Below are 23,843 nucleotides of genomic sequence, written 5' to 3'. Positions count from 1 at the left end.
TTGCCAGACAGAAGGAGATAGAGTTGCACACCTATCTCATGATAATGCTCAAGAGATTGAAGTTACAATCACAAAAGATTCTCTAGCTATAGCCTTAAAGTTTCCAACAACAGAAGAGCGATTGAGAACAAGGGAGAACGGTAAGATGTAGAGGCTTTCTCGGGGTGGGGGGTCACTATATGTTAAACTTATATATCGTGCACATTCAAAGACTATTTCTGAAACCCCATAGATTTCAAAATATTCACTAAAAAGGGGGATCCTTTTCGTCTTCAATTTGAAAAAAAAAAAAATCAAAGTCCCTTGTTCAACACCCTTCTGTACATGAGAATGTGAGAAAATATATAAAAAATAATCCGTATTGTTGAGCCCACATGATAGGAATTTTTTTATTATAGTGATCCCCAAAGGTGGGCAGAGGCTCTCAAAAAGACAAGCCTTGTTAAAACATTTAGGAATCTAGTAAAGCCAAATCTAGATCTACCACTAGGATTACACTAGTAGCACCTCCTGTTTGCTAATATAAAATCAACCTTGATTCATAGCCCCAAACCATGAAGTGGCCAACACTTTCACCCACCTCTTGACTATCCACTTTAGGAGACATGTTAAATTTCCAAAGTACATACATGAAAGCCTAAAAAATAGTCTAACATTAAAAGGGGACAAAGTCCAGAACACTAGAAGCAACAAGGATTTGACAAGGATTGCATACTATGCATTGAGTATGGTAGATAAGTTACCACTAGCCCATAAGAAAAATGAGTGGCTCCATCTAAAAGATGAGTAAGATCATAAAGTTACATGCTAGTAGCTTACAAAATTATTGCCAAGGCAATAGCCCTCAGACTAGCTCCCTTATTGAATAGGATCATCTCTCCTCATCAGCATGGGTTCATTAAAGGAAGATCCATTCATGTTCATATATAGAAGCTGTCATGGAAGCTCTAGGATTTATGCCTTGTTTGTGTCGCCTCATTCGCACACTAGGGCTTGGCAACTAGTATAAACTCATGTTTAATGATAGCATTGTGGGCTCCTTCGAGGTCGAAAGGTCTATTAATAAGCAGGGATGCCCCTTGGCCCCCTTGCTTTTTTCCATCAAATTTGCATCCTCTCATCACAATGCTCGAAGCAAGTGTTACACGAGGGGAGGTGCAAGACCTGACTTTACTGGGCAATGACTAGATCCTGGCAAAATCATTTGCAGATGATTCACTCCTCTTCTTGAATATGTGCCCCCAGGTTATCAAAAATGCTATGGAGATTGTCCAAATGTTCGTCGTAGCCTTGGGTTCCAAGTGTAACATTGAGAAGTCAAGACTAATCTCCTTGTCAAGAAACGATTCCTTCAACCCCTCTTGTTTTGTCAGGTGAGATTGTCTCAAAAGGGAATATCTTTAGGCACTTGGGGGCCCCTTGGGGGTGGATGTAACTCACAAAAAAATATTTCATTGGGTCTTTGAAAAAGTCGGAACAAAAATGAGAAGGTGGGAGTATGCTCTTCTCCCATTCCCAAGCCATATTAAAGTGATAAATTCTTTTATGCTCTCCTATATTGCCTTCGCTAGCCCACTTCTTAAGATGGCTAAGTGTCACTGACAATGTTGTAATGCCAATCTGTGAATCTAGATTTTGACTGGAATGCCTGGAGATGGCTAGGATGTAGCCTTTTTTGGAAACTGCATTATAAAGGCATATATCATGCAATAATGCATGAGAATAATTGGTCTAACCCGCTCAACAAATATGGAAAAGACAATGGTCGGAAGAACGGTGGGAGGAAGTCATGGAGAAAATTTGGAAGCCAAAGTGGTCGTAGTTTCTGAAGATATTTCTATGGAAGGTGATTTGGGGGCTCTACCAAAGGGCGTAAAGATCCAAGAGAGAGGATGGGCCAGATCAATGTCTGGGATGCAAGTGCTGGTGAGGATTTGGCCCACCTATTCATGGAATTCCATGCAATCAAAGGGTTGGTAGGGAAAATGTGCAAGTGGGTCCAAAGGCCATGGCAGATCAAATTCTTCAAGACTGATCTATTCCTTGGTGCTAAGAAGTTGGGAATTCCTGCTCTTCTCCTCCGCATCAAAGTGTCAGGTACATTTTCTTTCATCATGTATGGCAAGCAAGGAATCACCGTGTGTTTGAAGGAGATCTTGGTGTGACAAGCTTCTCAGATATTATACAAGAAAGCAGAGTGGTGATCTATACGCTCGGATGGAAGCAAGACTCAAAAGACTGGCATAGGGCTACCCATGCCATGTTTTCAACCTGGGATAAGTAAATCCTAGAACTTTAGTTCACCTACTTTGTTAAGTCCATGAGGATAAGCCTCGATAAGAGGTGGTAGACAAGTGTAATCTTTAGCACCTCAAGGCTCGGTTTGAGCTTGAGGCTATTTTGTACTTTTATGGTGTGCTTAATACAATTCACTCACAAAGTGTGAATTTTGCTTTTTTGTTTTTTTAAGATCACAAAGTTACATCTTGTAGACCAAGATCAGCTACAAAATAGATGCATGCCCAAATGAAACACACCCATCAACACATACTTACCATGATCCACTTAAAAAACACACAAAGTAGAAAAGATTAATAGCAATACCCCGACCCTCTTCTCTTCAGAGTACCACATGCTTTCATAAAAAAGAATTCATGATAAATTCAGGATCCATGACCTTTACATTCACATCCTAAGCTATGTTGAATCACCTCAACTTAGCATGAATTTCCATCCTTATGCATATATTTGTTTTGGCCACCACTTTAATACATGCATCCCTCATAGCAGCCTCCATTATAGCACATAGTTGGGCACCATTGTCTATGTAGGCCTACACCTACATCATCTTTTCAATGAGGGCATTAATGATAGGGAGTACCTACCCTTAACACCATATTTTACAGAGCATGCATAGATTCCCTTAGTCATGGAAGTTTGATACTAACATTGGTAGACTACTATCTCCTCAATCTTAGGGCCAACAATTGAACAAAGGTACTATTTGCTCTCTAATTTTTTGACATCATTCAAAAGATCGTACTCAGGATGGCCACAACAAACTTGGAAATTTTCTTACTTTATCTTACAATGCCTTCTCATATTGCTAGTTTTTTCCAACTCTTTGCTTGCATCCAAGTTCTCTTTCCCTTTACGGATCTGAGTCTCTCACTCACTCTCCACCTCTCTTTCTCCTTAATTCACTCTTCGTTACTTAGCAGAGAAGGAGGTGTTGGATTTTCATTTGGCTGGTCTCTTGGATCATCGACTAGCCCCTACCCTATAGCTCTACCAAATGTTAGATACTTACCTCCTTTTTCTTTGGGTGGGATTGGTAAATGAAGAGCATATTGACCCCCTTATCTATAGTTATAGCATTGAACATGCAAAGGCCTAGATCTACTCCTTTCACCTCTTTATTGACCTCTATCCATAACACTTAATTGAAATTCCTACATTTTCTCTCATAAATCTAAAATAATTTGTACCCACTACTATGAAAAAGTTACCACAGTTTGGCTTCCCAATTTCTCTGTTTGAGCTTCATCGCACACAGACTCTATGGGTGGCTAAGTAGAAGCTACCACTTCATAGCCCAATACTCCCTTGGTTGATCTTCTTCTTGATCTTGCAGATTTTTGATTGGGCAATTGCCTCTGCATCATTGTGATTTTTGGGCTCTCAAAGTCAACTTTTTCTTGCATCTTAGGGTACAATCATACCCTAAACTTTTGAACGCTCTTCAAAAAAATGAAGAAATGTATTCAAAATCTCACTGACATCCTATTTGAGGTACTTCAATTTCTCCTTCCTATTGACTAGAGACACCTCCTTCCAAAAATCATACAGAAATTGCATTTGTAGAGTCGGCGACACCTGTCTTTGTTTGCCTTCTAAAAGCATCAAAAAATGCCTTGTTCTTGCAGAGAATTATTAATGGGATGGTCTGCATTTACTTTCTCCATCTGGTATATAAAAAGATAGTACATAGAATTCAAAATTTGTAGTACAATCATCAGGATTTTCTTTGTCTGTGAAAGTCATTTCATAGCTCCATTATCTTGCCATGACTTTTGTGTGCTATGGAGCCTATATGGAGCTTGTCCAAACACAAAGGTGACTATATAGGGGATATGAAGCATGACCAAACGTATTTGTATAGAACACGTCTACATATCCTCTTATCCTTGGGCATCCATACATCAGTGCTACTTGTATGGAAACAAAGGTGATGGATGATGGATTAGCTTATGCTTGGATAAGGAGTACAAATATGAAACATCTGATGCAAGGCCTTACTGTTTGGGTGGACCATGAAAGGAGATGTGACACTCTTAGAGAGAAAACTTTTCCAAAGACAAACATAGATTTCAAGTATTATAAGGATATGAGGGGTTTTGGCCATTTAACCATTTTAGAGAAAGATTGTATTGAGAATTTATCACATGATGTATATTCAAAGGATGTGTTCTCTATAGGTTTTGTAGGATTAATAGAATATGGATCTACCTCTTTCACAAAGAGTGAGGATTTGAAGAGGGTGAACAATAGCATGTCAATAATGTACAAAAGGTTTGAGGAGCAATGGTTTATAAGAAGATGATGAATGCATTATAAGTCTATTTGATGAGTTTTGATTGTGAATGCCATGCAAAATTTGAACTCTTTAGTGGATTTCACTTTGTGTATTGAAAACAAGGTTGTAAAAGTATGCTCCATAGAAATGTACAAAGTCAATGAGGATCTTGAAAATGTTAAAGATATTGAAGTACCGTAGTGGAGAACAGGTATAATTCTAAGGCAGAAAAAGTGACTCAAGTGCCATTACCTGTACCAAAAGACTGCAAGGATAACATGCTTTGCAACCTAGTCTTCGTGGCACGAGCAAGAATGGGCATAAGTTTATGCAAAATGCTTTGAAGGAGTTAAAGGTTGGTCACAAGGGAAGTTTGACCAAAAAAGTTTGACAAAGACTAAAAAGATATGTTGTGTGAAGAGGTTCTTTGCAACTTATTCCAACTCCAAAGGCTCAGTTGCCAAAATTCATGGATTTGCTCAATGAAAAGATCCAGATGGGTATTTTGGAGACTTCTTGTGCTCCATATTCAAACAAGTGGTTCACACTACCGAAAAAAATGATTCTTTATGATTTATCTAGGATATGAAACCTATACCAAAATTACAATTAGGAATGTGAGTACAAGGCCAACTATAGATGATTTTGAAGAGGCATTTGCAAGAAGGGCAATATATTCTACGGAGGATTTATACTAAGGGTATGATCAGCTCCAAATAGCTAGGGAAAGCAAGGACTTGAAGACCATTAGGACACCTTTGGGTTTGGTAAGGATGCTAACCTTACCTCAGGGAGCAGCTAATCTAGTAGCACATACAACGAGTGTCAAGAAAAAATTCTTATTTGAATTTACACTATAGATAAAGATGCCCTTTCTTAATATGACGTGTCGATCAAAGGATGTGATGTGACATAGATGTTTGTCTAGACTCAAGGGGGTGCTGCAAGTATGTGGAAAATCATATGAATGTTTGTGATAAGGTACTCTCAAGGTTGAAAGAAGTGAACCTTACCTTGTCTAGGCAAAAGTGAGTGTTTGGAGTAAATGAAGTTCTTTTGTAGGACATATGTGTAGGCCATATGGTAGAAGAACTTATCTAGAAAATATTGATGTAATTCATATAATTAAAGAGACTTCTATAAATGTGACTAAGGTTTGAAGGCTCTTGGGATCACGTATGTGCTCTTGGGATCATGTATGTTTTATGTTATGTAGATTTCGTATCATGTGCATGTAGCAGAACCTTTGTATAAGCTCGTTTTAAACAATTCAAAAAATTGAATGGAAAGAAATGCATACACATGTCGTGAGGAAATAAAAAACTTTGTTGCTTATGTCTCTAACTTTGAGGAAAGTAAACTATGAATGTAGAAGGCGTGCGATTGTGATAGTGGATACTAGCCCCATAAGAATTGGAAAGGTGATTGGCAAGATGATGAACATGGTAAGCAATACGCGGTGAGATTTGGAGAAAAGCCCCTAAGTGATCATCAATGGAATTATCCACAAGTAAAAAGAAAATCGTGTGGAGCAGTCACGACACTAAAGTGTGATAAAGAATCTCTCAACATTGTAACATTGAGATGGATAGCCTTTATAAAGTCCTTGAATCTAGAATTTAAGTATAATGCGGGTAAAGATAATCCAATTGCAGACATTCTTTCTAGAGCAGGGTATGAAAATAATTATTCCTTTTGTGTAATTTTTGCAAGTGTCAGGCTATGTTGTCTAGTCTTCTCTTTCATCCTTGTCTCCTCCCTCATACCTTCAGCCAATTCCTTCGGCCTTTTGTTGTGTCATTTTTTATGTTTCTTGCTTCCTTTTTGGTGCTATCCTTTTTATTTCTCATAGTGATACTTTTCTCTTTCTAACCTAGCTTTCTTATGGGCTTGTATCTCATGTTACACTTCTATCCTTCTCGTCTTCAAAATTACTTCTGCAAGATCCATCATTTACTCATTAACCCTTTCTATTTGGGCTTGTAATTATTCATCGCCTTCTTCTTCATTAGAATATTCTTCATTGTAATCCTACTCTTGGTTAGTTTCTTCATACTTGTACAAGACATGCACTAAATTTTCTAGCTTATCTTGTTATGGGAGGTGGAGGTATCTAATGCTCCTCATCCTTTGAATAGAGCATTTCACTTGGCTTTGGGGCCAGTGGTAGGTTTTCTACCATACCCAATGCACGGTATGCAATCTTCATCAAAAAATAAGGGTGATTTATGTAAAAAATAAGGGTGACTTATTCCAAAAAATAAGGGTGATTTATGTAAAAAAGTATAAAGAGATATTTTTAGAGTCTACTTAATGCTTTGGTAAGGTAATGACAAGCCATAAATGCTTAGTTGTTATTCATTCGAAAAAACCACTACCTTAAGCTAGAATTATAGGAAACGTGTACTTTGTAGCATCTCTAAAACCTTAGCATCAATGTGCTTCGACCCTTTACTTTTGACTCTCTTAACAACAATGTGTTTACTTCTTTGTTGATGCTCTAATCTCATAACACCTCTCACGATTGCAATGATGTAGTAGTTAGAAGTTGATCTCAAGTCTAGCAAAGCTCTTTTGATTGCAATGATGTAGTAGTTAGAGACCAATCACAAGCTCAAAAGGAAGTATACGTAGTTCACATATCTCAAGACAGAGAAGAAGCAAATAAATTTTGGTTACTCTAATTTTCTCTTGTCAGAATTGAATATTTGATACACAAACATGAATCATGAGCTTGAAGCATCCACGGAGACAGTAAAAAAATTGGCGTTTCTAGAATATCAAAAGTAATGGATATCTTGGAAGCACATTGAGGCTTCTATCCATTCCTTTCAATGGCTTAAAAAGCAAACAATGGCCACACAAAAGCAAAAGTACTTGCACTACACTTGATCTTAATGGAGCATGTAGAAAAGAACCATTTTGTCAATGGACACCAAAATTTAATGTGGCAAACAATGACGAGTCTACATAAAATCATTGAAACAAAAAATTGTATGGCTATCAAAATAAACCATGACATAAGCATAGAAAAAGGTACTAGATTCACTATCCATAACCTTGGCAATAACTTTATTCACCACATTAAGACAAAAATCACCATGGAACAAGATCAACAAAATCTCTATATATATCTATGTCGAACCTAATGACGAGAAAAGTGCAATGATGTGTGGTAGACAACTTGAAATAAAGGGAACTCACAACTTGCATTCATCCAACATGTAGATCTTGTGATTAGATCCCAAAGATTATGTGACATACTTGATAATTTATTGATACAAAACTATAATAAATTTGAACTTAATATGTTAAATAAATGTCTACAAAAAAACTAAAGCCTATATTAAGAAAATTAATACCATAAAATGGTAAGAGTAAAAAAAAAAATGCAATGTTTGTGTTCATTGAATCATGTTTGATTGTCTACTGAATATAGCTTCGCCGGTTTATCCAAAACTCTTTTAAATTTTATTGCAGCAAAAATCATAACAATTGGTTACTTTCTCTATTAGTCTCCAACTATTGCCTTTCAAGAGCAGAAGCTCTATTGCAAGATACTTACAAGATAGTTGTGTTTTGAATTCAACAAGAAATAAACCAAGTAGCTAATAAATACATTGTCATCTTGTAGTGTTACTCAAGCGGTATCAGAGGATCACAAGTAGAATTTTGCCATGATATTTTTCATAAATTTCACAGCATTCTCTTAAATCTCATAAAATTATCTTAAATGATACCTAGGCCTTGCTTGGAATATGGACTAAATGAGTAGTTGGATGGGACATACCATACAATGAGCCCAAGAGAAAACTAACAGAAAAGGAAACAATGATTAGCATATGTGGCAAATAGACATGCAAGAGGAGAAAGTGGATGCTACAAAAGGAATAAACCAATATACATGTTTTGTGGAAAGAATAAGATGCTATGAATACGGTAAAACAATGAAGATATTGCATATGTCAGCAAAAGAATGATTTTATATGTGGAAAAATGAAGCATCAATGCCCTATATGAGAGATTATGCAAGTCAAGCAGGCCCATGCTAAACATATATACCATTCTTTTGGGAATTACATGATACCTAATCATTATCTGGAATCTGACGTGCAATTCCACTTTTGGAGACACCCAAAACCATAATTGTAGGCATAATTTTCACCCATGACTCACTAGGTATCTATGAATTGTTAAAGAAGAGAGGGATAAGTCCATGCATAGCTATGAATCTTTAAAGATTAATTAACCTTATTAGAAGAAAATGATCCGGTCATGAATTTTAATATAAAAATATTACTGTAAATAAATGGACAAGATCATAAGAACGCTTTTGGTTAGAAAATCAAAGGTTCTTACACCACTTATTACTAGAAAACCGATACACAAGAGAAAAATGGTCAAGGCCAATTGATTCTCTTATGGGCGGCAAATATTAGCATATATTTTTTTCTTTAAAATTTCCTCAATTGTTTTTTCTTTCTTTTGCTTCCCACTTAGACTTTTACAAGCTTTGTAGTAATTAACAAGTAATTAAAAATTTTCCTTCAAAGCTTCACAAGTCAATTTCATGTTGATGTCTAATAGCGAAATCAAAGTACCCTAGTAAGACCTTTCAAAGTTTGAATTAGGAAACATATATCAGGATGGATGCTGTAAAAAGAAAAATGTTTCACACTCTTTGAAAGTAGTAAGGAGTAGTCAAAGGGTGTTTGCCTAGTGGTAAAGGTGAGGGGCTCTATGCACACCCACTATGGTTCAACCCATGAGACATGTGGGTGTGAGTGAGTGGGCGCAATCTCGTAAATCTACTCGAAGCAAAGCTTCAAATGGCTAAAATAAAAAAGGTAACAAGGACCAAAATGTCTTTTCCACCTTTCACTAGATAGAATCTTTGCAAATTTCATCTAATTTTAAGCCTCACTTCATCATCTAAACCTTAAACAAACTCCACAATAAACTGGACTCGAGCTCGCCACCTCCTAGTTGGGACAAGATCATGTTCTCTCCTTGACCATTGCACCTCCAAATGCTCGCTGGCTCCTGTACGATGTCCAGCAATTTAAAAGTTCAAAGTTGTGTTTTCCCAAGCTCTAGTTGTCCGCGCCCATACAACTTGCCTACATCACACGACATTTGCTAGCGCTTGGATCCTCTTCCTCCATGACACCACATGGCAAGCCTTGGCTTTTCCTTTTTAACTGAACTATCTTTTCCTCTTTTATAACTCAATCGGGAATCTTTGATGATTCCCTCCAAGTAAGACTTAACAAGTATTAGGTGTGCCTATACACATAGTGGTGACATGAAAGGGATCTTTTAATATTCAACGTTAACTTTACAATTTACATTATCACAAAGATTATGAAAAGACAAAGATTGATTTTATTTATCAACGACAATCAAAAAGATGCACACCTTTTCCTTTTAAGGAATTTAAGGAAAAAGGCCACCAAAAAGTGAGCGCAATAATATTCTTTAAAGAGAAACCTTTAAAGAGCCCCTCAAAGATTTAGTCGACAAATCTTGAAGTCAAGGCCTGTTTTGAAAGTTTTACATTTGTTTTCATTTATTACATATATTTAGATGTACTTTTTTTTGCTTAGATCACTTGCAATTTATTCCAATTTCCTTTTTTTCCCATTCACCGAATCACCAGTAGTGTGTTCAATTTCCTTGCCATTATATTAATCTTTCACCTTGCATTTCCCTTTCACACACCCAGACAACTATCCTCAATATCTTCCAAGTCCTGATTTGGGCACAAGCAAAAAATGCAAGAGACAATTCTCAGTGGATTTTCTTACCTGGTACAAAGAATCCAAACTAGAATTTTTCTTCTGAAAAAAATACAAAGTGAAACTAATCAAGAACTATCAGCATGTGACATTGAACAAAACTTCACATTTGGATCGCGACACCATTGCAATATTGCTTATTCTTGTGTCAATGCTTTTAAATAGTTAATTAATTAACACTAGATTGGTATCAAGATACTTTTATGTCCTTGGACACTTTTGTGTCCTCTTAAGGCAAAAACTTTCTAGAAACATAGCTTGAGATGCCAAGAAGGTTCTAAAGTGCTCTCTATGCAAAAAGCTGACTTAACTTGGAGTTTTTTTGAGCTACTGATTCCACCTTGAGAGTTGGATTTGAATAACATTATTACAACCTAATTTGGGCCAAAAAATGTGTGATATATTTTGCCAATCTCTGGGAAATTGGCTTTCGGTCACCCAAAAACATAGCTTCTTGACCTTTAACGTGCTACATAGCTAGCGTTAGTAGGTAGTTTTGAAGGTGTTGATATACTTCTATAAAATGGAAAGCCTATGTATTGCAAGCTATGGCCCATTTATAAAAATTTATTTGTGCTTATTTGCCAGTTAAATTCACATTTTGATACATTTATTTGGAAGTGTCTCTGTAACCAAAAAGGCAATTTTGAGTGTGTTTATGGAGTTCTAACTATGTAACTTTTCTTCCTTGGGATTTGGGACACGTAATACCCTAAATAGCAAATAACACAAAGGCGAGAGTCATTTTCTATTCTACTACTAGATTGTACTCATTTTGAGTTAACACCAATGCTGTGTGAATCAAAGCCATTGTAGTGGCTACAATTATTTTTTGCATAATTTCTTTTTCTTATGATCCATAGAGAACCTCACCAAAACCTCTCAGGAATTTTTTCTCAAGGCATGTATGAAGTTGGAAATTTTAGAAATAAATAATTCCATATAAAATTAGTATTTTCCAAAGGTCATTTTTTAGGTACAATCAAGTAAGCTTGCTCAAACGTGTTGATATCCCATTTTCACCTATGCAGAACCTTCAAAGCACATTTTCTAAGGTATAAAAAATATGTGTGATATCAAATTTAAAACCAAATTTAGTGGATTTTTATTATGTTTTTCTTATTTTGCATTTTTTAGGATAAATAATATACCAAAATGCTCCTATCTGTGGTAGGACCTGATTGATATCATATGTTCATGGTGTCATGAAAAATAAGTGGTTTTAAAAGCAAGTTTTAGAATGAGGTTCCAAGCCACTATTGTAGCTCAAGCCACTCAAATGGATTAGGCATAACCTTAGTGTTAATATAGCTAATCTTCACTCAACAATTCTGGTTTATTTCAATCTTAGGTCCATGTATAAGCATATAATTACAATTTGGTGCTAGCTTGACAGGTTTGTATGCAATACAAAAAGGACACATTGTGAAATCTAGTTTTTTCATCCGTACAATCTTTGTACTTCATAGGTGTGTTTCAAATTTTCTTAGGGAGACATGTTTTGATGCTTTCAATGCTTTGGACGCTTTCTATACTTGAACATGAAAGTAAAAGAATCGAAGTGTGTCGTTTATAAATGTTATGGTCGATATATGCATAGAAACACCAATGATAGATCAACAAAATGCCAAAAATGCGCTTTTTTGATACGTCATTATATGTTCAAAAGAAAATCTTTGGGCCTAGAATAACCATATACGTTGTTCAATAATTCATTTATGGTTTAAAAACTTTTTTAGGCCAATTGCCTTGAGATTTTTGTTTCTTCTATAAAATGGGTTTCACTCGGCAAATACGTTTTTTCTTCAAATTGAGGACTCCTTACGCTTTGAGAGCTCCTCATGACCATACAATCAATCAAGAATTCTAACTATTTCTTATTTTTGATACGATAAAGGCCTTAGCACCCAAAGGGTGAACATGGTTCAATTTTCCTTCTTAGACAAGTGTCCCTGTGGGGGCTTAAAAGTCTTGTGAATTAACAGAAAGAGATCATAGCCTTTTAAATGCTATTCTCCAAAGGTCCAAAGGTGCATTCACTTTTTGGCATGTTTGACAAAGGCTTTGGAGAACAAATGGTTCTCCAATACAATCTGAATGGGAAGGAGAGACTGTTGATTAGTAGAGTCCTTGAAAGACTGGAAAATTGGGACCTCCCTAGCTACGAGTCTGAGCTTGAGTGGAAAGCCTGGTGTTGGCCCAAGGACAAACACTTCTTTAAATCTCAAACTAAATAATTCTATATCACACTTATAGCATCAACATATTGGTTCCTTCCCCTGAACAAGCTGTGGGAAATGAATTGGCCAGAAAGAAGATGGGTGGAAGTTACCAAGAACATTTCGAGTCCACAATTGACTCAGGATATGAAGGCCTTCCTCTGAAAGGTATTGCGGGGAGCCTTGCCGACTAGGTTGAAGGTTCTTGCTAGGGGATCGATCAAGACACAAGATCTCAATGCAAAACAGCTAGTGAAGACCTCTCCCATCTCTTAGAGAAATGCTCGGCGATCTGCGGTCTAGCAGGAAGGATGTAGAAGTGGGTCCAAAGGACTTGGAAGATACGTTTCTATAAAGATGATCTCTTTTTGGGAGGAAAGGCTTTTAAGAATCAAGAGGTGCAAATTCCAATGCAAATTGTCAGATACTGCTACCTCAAACAGATGTGGAAGACCAGGAACAATTGAGTGTTCAATAACACCGTGGGTGGAAATAGCCAAGTGTATGGAAATAGTTCAAGAAAGCAGGATGATGATTATAACCCTAGGGAAATGGAAGAAATCAAATGAGTGGATCAAGCTGAAGAACATCGTGGTAACCAATGATAGCCGTTTTTTGGCTCTCTGTAATTGCCATAGTGAGTTATCTCACCCTATCAAATCACTCAAACATTGTGGTTACCCTCACCCTTTCACTGTATATAGGTGCATGTGAGTTATGGGACTTTTCCCATATCTCCTTACTGAAATAAAAAACCCTCAATTAGCTAGTCATGGGGCTAGTTGAGCCAAAAATATAAAAAATATAAAAAATATAAGTATATTATGGCCCATGCGTATGTAAATATTTCTTTGTATATAGGGCCTAAATAAAAGATTTTTTCATAATTATTTTGGTATTTATTTAAATATTTCTATCTAGGTGTGTGTTATTTATGCTCTGTACATTGCCTCACCATTACCACAATTTTTCTTACCATTTTTCATACTCTTTATTTCATATAGAAATATTTTCATGTAAGCTTCTCTTATATTTGGTGTAACTCCACCCCAACAAAAATCCAAAAAAACTAGTTTTATTTATGTGTATATTTTTTCACTATTGTGATTTTTCCCTTCCTACATCTATTTTGTTTTTTTTTTTTAAATTAGAACACCAAAAATATTTATCTTTTTATGGTAGCCTCATAATGAGAGAGATTTCTTTTGACCCCTTTATATTTTTTTCACTTATATTATTTATATTTGACATGTACATATTTTTTAGACCCCTCAATATTTGATTTTCTTAGTTGTATTATTCACTTATATCATGATCTCAACAATATCTTCAATTATAGACCTACCAAATAAGGTCAAGGGTAGGTGGCATGCATACATGCACTATGGAGGGCTCACTCTTGGAGGTATTCAAAAGAATCATCCAAAGAAGGACCCCACAAGGACCTTGTGCAGTGGAAAAAAACGGTCGGTTTTGCTGAATTTTTAAAGTTCACTTGCTCTCCGAATTTGAAAAGGTGATACAAACAAAAGTTGTAGCTCGTGGGCTGAACTTTTGCCTCAAATTTTTTCATATTTTTTTGAGCTACGAGCTGTGAGCTATGATTTTATTAGTGGACCCCAGTTTTCCCATGCAATGTAGCCACACTCTCTCTTCCACTTTATCATTTTCCTCTTTCACACACACTTCTCCACTCATCATCCCCACCTCTCTCACCACTCCTCTCTGCACCCTACTCACCTTCTCCTCAACCTTGAAGAATAAGAGAAACCATGGTGAACTCATACCTCCCACACACAATTCCATTCCAAAATTGACCACCTAGTCTCATTTTTCCTCCTCCAAATTACCCATATCTATAAAAAAAACCACAAAATTCATCCTCTTCTCTTAAAAGACAGCATCATGGTGGTTGATCACTCAGCTTCAATTACCTTGTCTCTCAAGGAAGGTCAAGAGTGGAGAAAAAATGTACCGTCAAAGCTAGTGGACCGTCAACAAGCGTCAAAATTGGCCCTACTCAAGACACTTGGAGCATCAACCTTGTAAGAAATCCACCTTTTCTTACCTCTTCGGAGTTTTTCTTCCTTATTTGTATCCTACATGGATATTCCCATTGTAAATATCCAATTCCATTTGTAAATTAATACTAACTCTACTAACACTAACCCACTATGAAAAGTCCTATCACCTCCATTTCTCTCCTCTCTCTTTCCCCACCAACTTCTTGATAATTCCAAGCAAAAGAAATTAGATAAATTGCTGAAAATCTAACCCAACCATGGTTAGAGGAGTAACCCTAGCCTTCAAAATTGCTATAAAAGGAGGGTGTAGCTAGCACAAAAAAGGGGAAGAAAGAGCACTATGCTATAGCTTGAGAAGCCAAGCTCAACCTCTTGAGAAGGAGCTCTTGAGTGGAATCTCATTGGAATTAGGCATATGTATGTGTTGTATTAGGGGTGATTAGCAAGGGAACTCTATGCCATTGTAAGAGAGAGTGATCATTCAATTGAGAGTAGGAAATCTATCATTTCTCCTACTAGTTAAGCCCAACATTTGCTGAATCAAGGAGGGTGAATTTGGACTAAGCATGGATACCTTGTCTCCCTTCCAACGTGAAGTCATGGACAATAATGATGTGTAAGTGTCTTGGTGTTTTATTTAAGTTCTTGATAGCTTGTCTCCGGGTATTGTTATCAATTTAGCCATAAATCCCACATGCTGTAAGAGGGCGACAGGGTGGAGAGGACTCCCCTGGCCTTAAGACAGTGATTGGGATGGCTTTTTCCTTGTGATGTGGTGTGGTGTAATTTACTCAGGCTATGTTGAACAAATACTAATCTCACTTTGATTGGTCATGACAGATTTGTAAGAAGGCATTAGTGCAACAAGCACTCCCTTCACCCTTCTCTCTCTTTCTTACATATATATATTTATGTTTGCTTGATCATTAACGATACACTTCAAAGGGACCCAAGCACCATCTCTCTCTCTCTCTCTCTCTCTCTCTCTCTCTCTCTCTCTCTCTCTCTCTCTCTCTCTCTTGTGTTTTAGTGTGTGAGAGTGTTCCATTGGTGTTAGGGTTAGTGTAAATTCCTTGCTTGTTTGTGGGTTGCTCTAACTAGGTGGTGCCCCTTGTGTAGTTGGGATTTGGCTGTGGGTTTGTTGTTTTGGTTTGTGTTGTGTTGTGCCCCAGCCCCATTGAGCAGCACGGGAGCCTTGAAGGGTGTCTAGAGGTTGCTCTTCTTGTTGCCCGCCCCGGACCGCTTCACCATCTTGCAAGGTTAAAGAAGTGGTCCTTCCGGGGTGGCTCCCCTGTTAGCCGATGTATCTATGGTCTCCTTGTGATGTCATGGGTCGACCCGAGCATGACAAGAATTTGAAATTTTTTGTGTTGATCAATATAATCCACTCACAATTGTGAGTTTTGCAAAATAAAAATAAAAAATGAATAAACAATATCTCATAGGATTTTGATCCCATAAAATGAGATATTGATAAAGGGTCGTTTCATTTAACGATATCAAAATATTCCTTTTATTAAATTGTTTTATTATTTTCTATGCTTATTAAATCTATTTGTTTTTATGAAAACATTAGAATATTTTTTTGTTCTGATTTTTTGAGAAACTTATTGAAAAGACTAAAAAAAATTTAGAGAGTATATATCTCTACATAAATATCTTTAGAAGATATCCTTTTCTCAGAAGGAGTAGACATCTATCTTGCAATGCCAAACTTGGATCCTTCAATTGCTTTCTTTTCTCTTTGACTCAAAGCAAGGTTTGGTGGTACAAAAAAATGACCAATTTTTTGTCCACCTTATTGGTACTAATAAAAAAGTGGGGACTCGTAAAATTCTTGTAGTTGTGTAAACACTAGTCAAAGTTTGTTTTTTTATGTTCTTCTTTCCAAGATGTATCCAACGATATACAGTATGATAAGCTATTTCTTTTGGGACTTTGATAAATTGCATTACAAAGATTTGTCAAAGGTTCTATCAAGGAACAACCAATTTTGTACCACCTTGCTTTCAGTTCTTTCCTTTGCCAAACCCTCTTTAAAGATGGTTTCACACTTTCACTCAATAGTGTCTCCCTCCCCTAATTTGGCTTCTCTTGGGCAAAGATTATCAAATGACACTTTCATGAGTGTCTTTCTCAAGACAGCCTCCCTTTTCTCTTCAAACAATACATGATTCCCTAAGGGTGAGGTAGTCATCTATGCATATTCTAGATTTATATAGAGGAACAAAGCTACAAAAACAAAAAAAAAAATCCTTTTGTGTTACAGAGGGCAAATACATGGATCACAAGTTGCGAGGTATCAATGAGGGAAAGTTTGTATTGTAGAAAAGGTGGTGAATGTGGGTAGAAGTACGAGGTAGATAGCAAGGGGTGGTGCTATGAGAATTGCAGTGCGCATCAAGAGAAGGAAGAGGGATGAAGTGGCCTAGGAAGCCCTAACAAAAACATATTTCTTTTTGGTATTTCATATTCAATCTCTAATAACAAATAGGGTTGAAGTGGCCTAGTAAGCTCTAGCAAAAACAATATTTTGTTAAAATTCATATTCAAGCTCGTCTGACTAATCCTCGAAGCCCATTGTAGGCAAAAGTTTGACATTCAAAATTGATCTTGACTTGCAAGGAATTGGGTTTGGTTTGTTGATAATTAAGGTTTTCCTTTTATAAAAAAGTCAAAAAAAATCTTTGCTATATCTAATTGGAGGCAGGCCTTGTGATTTTATCACTTGTTCCCATATAAAGTGTGGTGTTTTTTGAGTAAGGACTTCTACAAACACATACATATGATATGAGTGTTTTATTTTTTACCAAAATCTTGAAAGGACACTTGTTTGTAGGAAATTGCACTTTCCATCTGATGTGTCACAAATTGTTTGTGAGCACTACCAAGATTATCAAACTATCACATTTGGTTACCAAACTAGTGTTAAAGGCTGCTTATAGCTATGTAAACACTATATATCAACATCTACAAATTTTACATTCACACCAAATATCTTAAATCCTAAAGACAATAGTATAAAAACAATCCACCTCAAGATATGTTAGCATTTAAGCATGTCTTACTAGGATGTGAGAAGCATTGCGAGCACGAGAAGAGAATGAGGTGCAGAATGTTTCAAATATATTCAAGTCATATTTAGAAATTGAGGCATGATGGATCTCCAAGTTTTGTAGCCAAGGTTATCACACAATGTTGTTAGTCTTTCCTTACAAGGCATGATACTATTGGGACAAGATGTGTTCTCTCTCTCTCTCTCTCTCTCTCTCTCTCTCTCTCTCTCTCTCTCTCTCTCTCTCTCTCTCTCTCTCTCTCTCTCTCTCTCTCTCTCTCTCAAGCATACAAGGAAAAAACAAACAATAAACTATTGAGGAAAAATTTTGTGTCATGGTTATTACTATTTCCAAAGCTTGAAACCTAAACTACACCCTAACAATCTTGGCATCAAGATCTCAAAACCTAGTAGTTGGTACATCAAATATACTCTTTTGAATCCTCCTTTTCCATAGTCTTTCACATTATGATTTGTTACAGCCATGATCCTCACATTCTTCTCACCTTCTTGGGCATATTACTAGTCGCACATTCGGAACGCATGTTCTGTATGAAGTCCCCCAACATTTTTTGGATGAAGATACTTTGAGATTCTTGAGAGTCGACCTCATGCTTTAACATACATGCAAAAAAATATTTTCATGCTCGGGGGTTCACCTTTCGATACCCCCCTATATAACGTGCGTTCATGGGGTATTAAAAAACCTCTCTTTTAACATGTTTGAATGAATAAAATGATCCCCTATTTTAGGATTTTTTTTCAAAATTGAATATAAAAACCCTTTATTTCAATGTATCTCTCTTAAATTTCTTAAAATTTTTTCATTAAAAAACCCCTCCTTTCGAATTCACGTTATACATTGACATGATTCCATAATGCACCTGCAGAGTGTTCATGTGAGTGGAATGAAATTGAAATTTATAAGGTTTATCATGAATGTGCTTATAGACATGATCCTTTTTGAGGCATTATAAACACCTCTCCTTACACCATGAGAGCTAAATTTTATTGTAGACACAACACTATTTCTCTTATCAAGCTTTTGTAGGTAAACCTTGAGGTAGCAAGAGACATGCAATTATGACGATTCTAATAGTACAAATTATAGGGCATAATTTTGTGTTGAAATATGATCTTTTTACTTGAAGTTAATGCTGTTTTCCAAGATGCTGGAAGCCCAACTTGACATTAACCACTATTGTTGAACCAGCTTGTGCTCTACAGATCCAATAATTGGAGCAAGGTATGAGAGGCAAAACTAAAGTATTGGTCAACCAACAAAATAGTCAAACATCTTTCATTTTCTACTTGAATTTGGTACATGAAATTGATCACTATTGTTGAACCAATATCCTTGTGTTCTACAGATCCAATGATTGGAGCAGCGTATGAGAGACTAAATTACAGTATTGGTCAACCAACAAAATAGTCAAATCTCTTACTTTTTGTACTTCAATTTGGTGGGAGGCTTTAACAACCTTGCTAACACGAATTAGAGGTGGAGATTACAAGGCTACACTTGGATTTCCAAGCTTGCAACAATGTCTCTATGAGACTTTCTACTGTAGTCAAACCTACTGAATTTTTAAATGCAGTGGGTTTAACTATGAGTTGTGTGTGTGTGTGTGTGTGTGTGTGTGTAGAGGAGAGAGAGAGAGAGAGAGAGAGAGAGAGAGAGAGAGAGAGAGAGAGAGAGAGAGAGAGAGAGAGAAGCGACCATGCAAGGACTTGGCAAGGAGCTACAAGCCCGTCAGCCTAAGAAAGTAGAAGGAGAAATGTCGTTTGAATTATCCATCCAACCTCCCTTACATAGCCATTTAACTTTGATAGACTAATCTTAGTAAACCTATAAGTTTGACTTCCTATATACTATTTCATAGGACGTGGAATGAGTTGGATCTTGACAACTATTTTATAGTTAGGCTCAATAGGTTTCAATGACTTCAATAGGTTTTGATCACTTAAATAGGCTCAACAGGTTTTGATGACCAAATGAGAGACTCAAACTTCAGATGACTCGTGCTAACCAAATGAAAAACTTAGATTTTAGATGATTTATCATCAAACTTCAAATGAACAAATAGACTAGAATGAAATATACAGTTAAGATTATGAGATAGTGAATGAAGGCAGCTCATCAAGAAGTTCACATTTAGATTTTGATTAATAAATTGTTGATTACAAAGTACAAATGATACAACTAGTCAGCATTGGCTACGAGTAAACTATCCTACGATCTAGAGTTAAAAGATACAAGAGTCAAGAATCTCAGGAAGAAAAGCCATAAAAATGAGATTAGCACATCCTATTTATATGTATTAGTAGTGATCTCTAAATGCATTGTACAATCATACAATATAGAATTGCTATTCTATGCCTCCACGTGGCATCTGTCACCAACAATAACTTTGAAATGCCTCAAGTTGGAGCCTTTAGAGAGGACCAATGCAAGCCATCTCTCTTAAAATTGATAAGAGACTATTTCTCACCAACTACATCTTCTTCCCAGTTCTTGAACTTTGACATATCAAAATTCCAAATATAAGGGATTCCTATTTTGTAATTGCCCTTCCTCTTATCTGGTGCCTTCTTCATTTTAGGTATGTGAATTGCATCAAATGGCTTCCGAGAAAATGGAGTTGGTGGCCCACAACTTTAATGGCTGATTCCAAATTTTGTGGTAATCATCTAGTTCTAAGAAGTGTTGGAGGTTGCATTTTCCTTCATGATTAACTTGTATATGGCCTCCTTCTCCATATGGTCTTTCTTTCAATCATCATTTCCACTTCATAGGGTTGCCCATGTTTAACTTTGCTCTACCCAACTTGTGAGACAAATAGAGGTAGTTGTCATCCACCCAAGTAAATCCCAACTATTCTTTTAATTGAGGCTCCTGAATAGATTTCTTGGATCGATACTTCTCTAGAATCTTTGATGCTACATCGGATGCTCTCTAGTTATTTGTGTGACAAAGAGTGTGAATATTATATTGCAATCCTAATTAGTTTTACCACATTGTCCATTGATGAATATTACAAAATCGCTAGCATCACAATAGTTCAATATGACATTAGCTCAAGGAGGGAAGTAGACATGTAGTCCAAAAATAGAGGTGGCTAGGAGTAATTCAACAAGAGGCCTTGTTCAAGGAAACTATTAGAAGAAGGTTTAATCACACCAAATAAAATGGTAAGGGGAAGGTTTGTGTTGATTGCAAGCCTCTTAATGCAGCCATAAAAAGGGACCAATTTCTTCCTCCTTTCCAAGACGACGTTCTCAAACAATGAGGTAGCAGAACATGAGCACTACACGATATGTGATGGATACTTAGGCTACTTCCAAATTAGCATCACTAAAGAGGATCAAAATAAGACAACTTTCATCACACCATGGGGATGTTTTGCTTACAGAGTCATGCCTTTTGGTCTCACCAATGCTCCACCCATGTTTTAGTGTTATGTGAAATTTTTTTTTCAACTAGTCTTTGGATAATCAATCCGTATTTTATTGATGGATTTTGTATTTATAGCTCCCACTCTCTTCATATGGAGAAAGTCTAAGAAGGTATAGCTAGGCTGCAGGCTTCGGGTGGCCAACTCAGCATGGAGAATAGCCAAATTGGTGAAAGCAAGGCTTCTCTTCTTGGCCATGTAATCTCTGCCAAGGGCATTGAAGCTGACCCAAGTAAGATTTCAAATGTTGGGTCTCTTCACTCTTTTATCACAATGTCTCATTTCTTCAAACGGTGAGGTATTTGAGCAGGTTCATTCATTTGCTCTCTTAAGTGGTTCTCCCTTTACAAAAAATTACCCATTAAGAGACCTGGAGTGAATAAATGAGAAACACTTCAATGATGTAAAACAAATTCTAGCCTCACTTTCTACCATTGCACCTCCAAAGTGGGTTGAGCCATTTTATGTAAACCCTAGTGTAGGCAATGACACACTTGGGGTTGTATTGATGCAAAAGGATCCTCAAACTTCTTCCATGCATCCTATCTACTTCTATAGTCACATGATGACTCCATCATAGAATAAATACACGATAGTGGAGCACATAGTGCTTTCATTAATGTTTGTTACTACCAAGTTTTCCTCTTATTTAATGTCTAGAACATTCATAATTTTAACCATGGAAAGAAGTGTCTTCTTATGTAATGTAGCACATGGATATTTCTTCTAGAATTTCCAAATGGTTCACAAGGTTGCAAGAGCTTGAATACACAACGCAAGTAGAGTGCTCCACAAGAGCCGTTCTGGGAGGCATTCTTGTGCAAAAAAACCACTCAAATATCTTGATTAGATAATTTGAGGGTGTATGACCACCTACATGAAGTGTATTCTTGAAGTAGATTCCCTTTGCAAGGTAATGCGATCTCTCCATTCTTTGAGTAGTCCACATATTAAGCAATCCATATATGTTCATAAAGTATCCGCCATGGAAAATAAAATGTACTGCATACATAATGTGAGGATGTGAATGTGGTGCATGTGCGGAGAGTGAGAGAGCCCCTTATTCCTCTAGCTAGTAAAGAATAAGGGGTGTACAAGTAAGGGACCGTCGGACGTCTCTAGAATGTCCGACCAAGGTAAGAGGCACACTGCTTTTAAGCCAGAAATCTCCCACCTAAAGGCAAATGTTCCGGTGAGTGGTACTATTATAGGACCTAGCAGTATGTACAATAGGTAAAGGAGGAAACTCATCTCAACCTATGCCCATTGACTCTCTTAAAGCCAATGTTGTTACCATGTAGGATCTAGCAGTGTGCAAAAGCGTATATCCCTACTAGAATCCCCATGCATAGCCTGCAAGTCTCCTTTAATGACTCGCATCGCCATATGATGCATCATGCTAGTGTCAATCATCGCATGACTGACAACCCCAATTGCCTTCACTCCCACTATAGTTGTATTTTGGGCCTCGATACTAAGAGGTTGTACATGAGAGTCTCAAGGGTTGATGGCAAAGATGTAATCTATGCCAACATATCCTTGCCAATTGCATGAATGCCATTCGTAGTGACCTCTACCAATCTATCCGTAGTAAATATTTCAGCTCTCACTACATCACCACTAGAACTAGTCATTCATGGATGGCTCAATCCTGAGTACAGGATAGTCGTCACTCCCTCATCGTCCATAGATAATGTATCCTCATGTCCTGACATCACCATATGAGCGTTTAGCATGAGCATGTTAAATAACTCCATATTGCTCATCTCCGTGGTAGGGACATGTCTATCCTAAGAGGATCAATTTGTTGTGTCTCACTAGAGCATGTCCACTCTGACTCTGCATCTACAGACATGTTGTGCATAGCACTTTGGAGATCATCCATAAAAGTACGTGCCTGTAAAGATAGTGAGACTTCACCATCTCATACATGTGACTCACTGCTCTGGTCCCTAATTGGCAAAGCCTCAAAATCTGTCACCACCACCGGTGACTTCTCTAGTTGTGCACTCAAAGAGTTGTCCTACTCTACATGTCTATTCTTAGACCCTGCATGCACAACAAGTGAAGTGTCACATTGCTCATCAGCAAAGTGTACTCGCCTAGACTACGAACATCTGCAGGGAAACCTCAGGGGGGTCACTATGTATAAATTGTGTATATCACATGCATTCAAGGACTATTTTTAAAACTCCTTATCTGTGAACTTTTGACAAATCAAATACACCTATTTCCTATTCAATCTATAACTTTTTTTTCAATTTTAATTTATTATACCCTTCTATATGTAAAAATGTGAGAACATTTAAAAAATAAATAGCCCCTCTTCTATTGCACTCATGCGATAGTCACATAGTTATTAACTAAACCCCTCGAGATGGCAATGGACTCACAGAGACTATGGATTCTTTGAGACCAAGAACATAGAGAAGATTTGAACAAGCACCGCAATGGCCTCGTGCTATCACAAGAGAACGTCTCAACATCAAGTAAGATTCATCAGCCAATTGAACATGACACCCATGATCTCTAAGCTGAGACATGGAGATCAAATTCCTATGAGCACCTTACACATAATGAACATCATGGAGTACAAGCATACTCCCACTTGAAAAATGCAAATGAATGTCGATCACACCATGAACACCATCTTGTTTTAGAGAAAAGAATGTGCTAAACCACACCCTACAAGGAGTAACATGGATTAAAAGCATTG

Source organism: Adiantum capillus-veneris, chromosome 20, assembly GCF_014529385.1.
Source record: "Adiantum capillus-veneris isolate H3 chromosome 20, ASM1452938v2, whole genome shotgun sequence".
In the NCBI taxonomy this organism is placed as follows: domain Eukaryota; kingdom Viridiplantae; phylum Streptophyta; class Polypodiopsida; order Polypodiales; family Pteridaceae; genus Adiantum; species Adiantum capillus-veneris.
Note: the sequence above shows the minus strand (reverse complement) of the source record.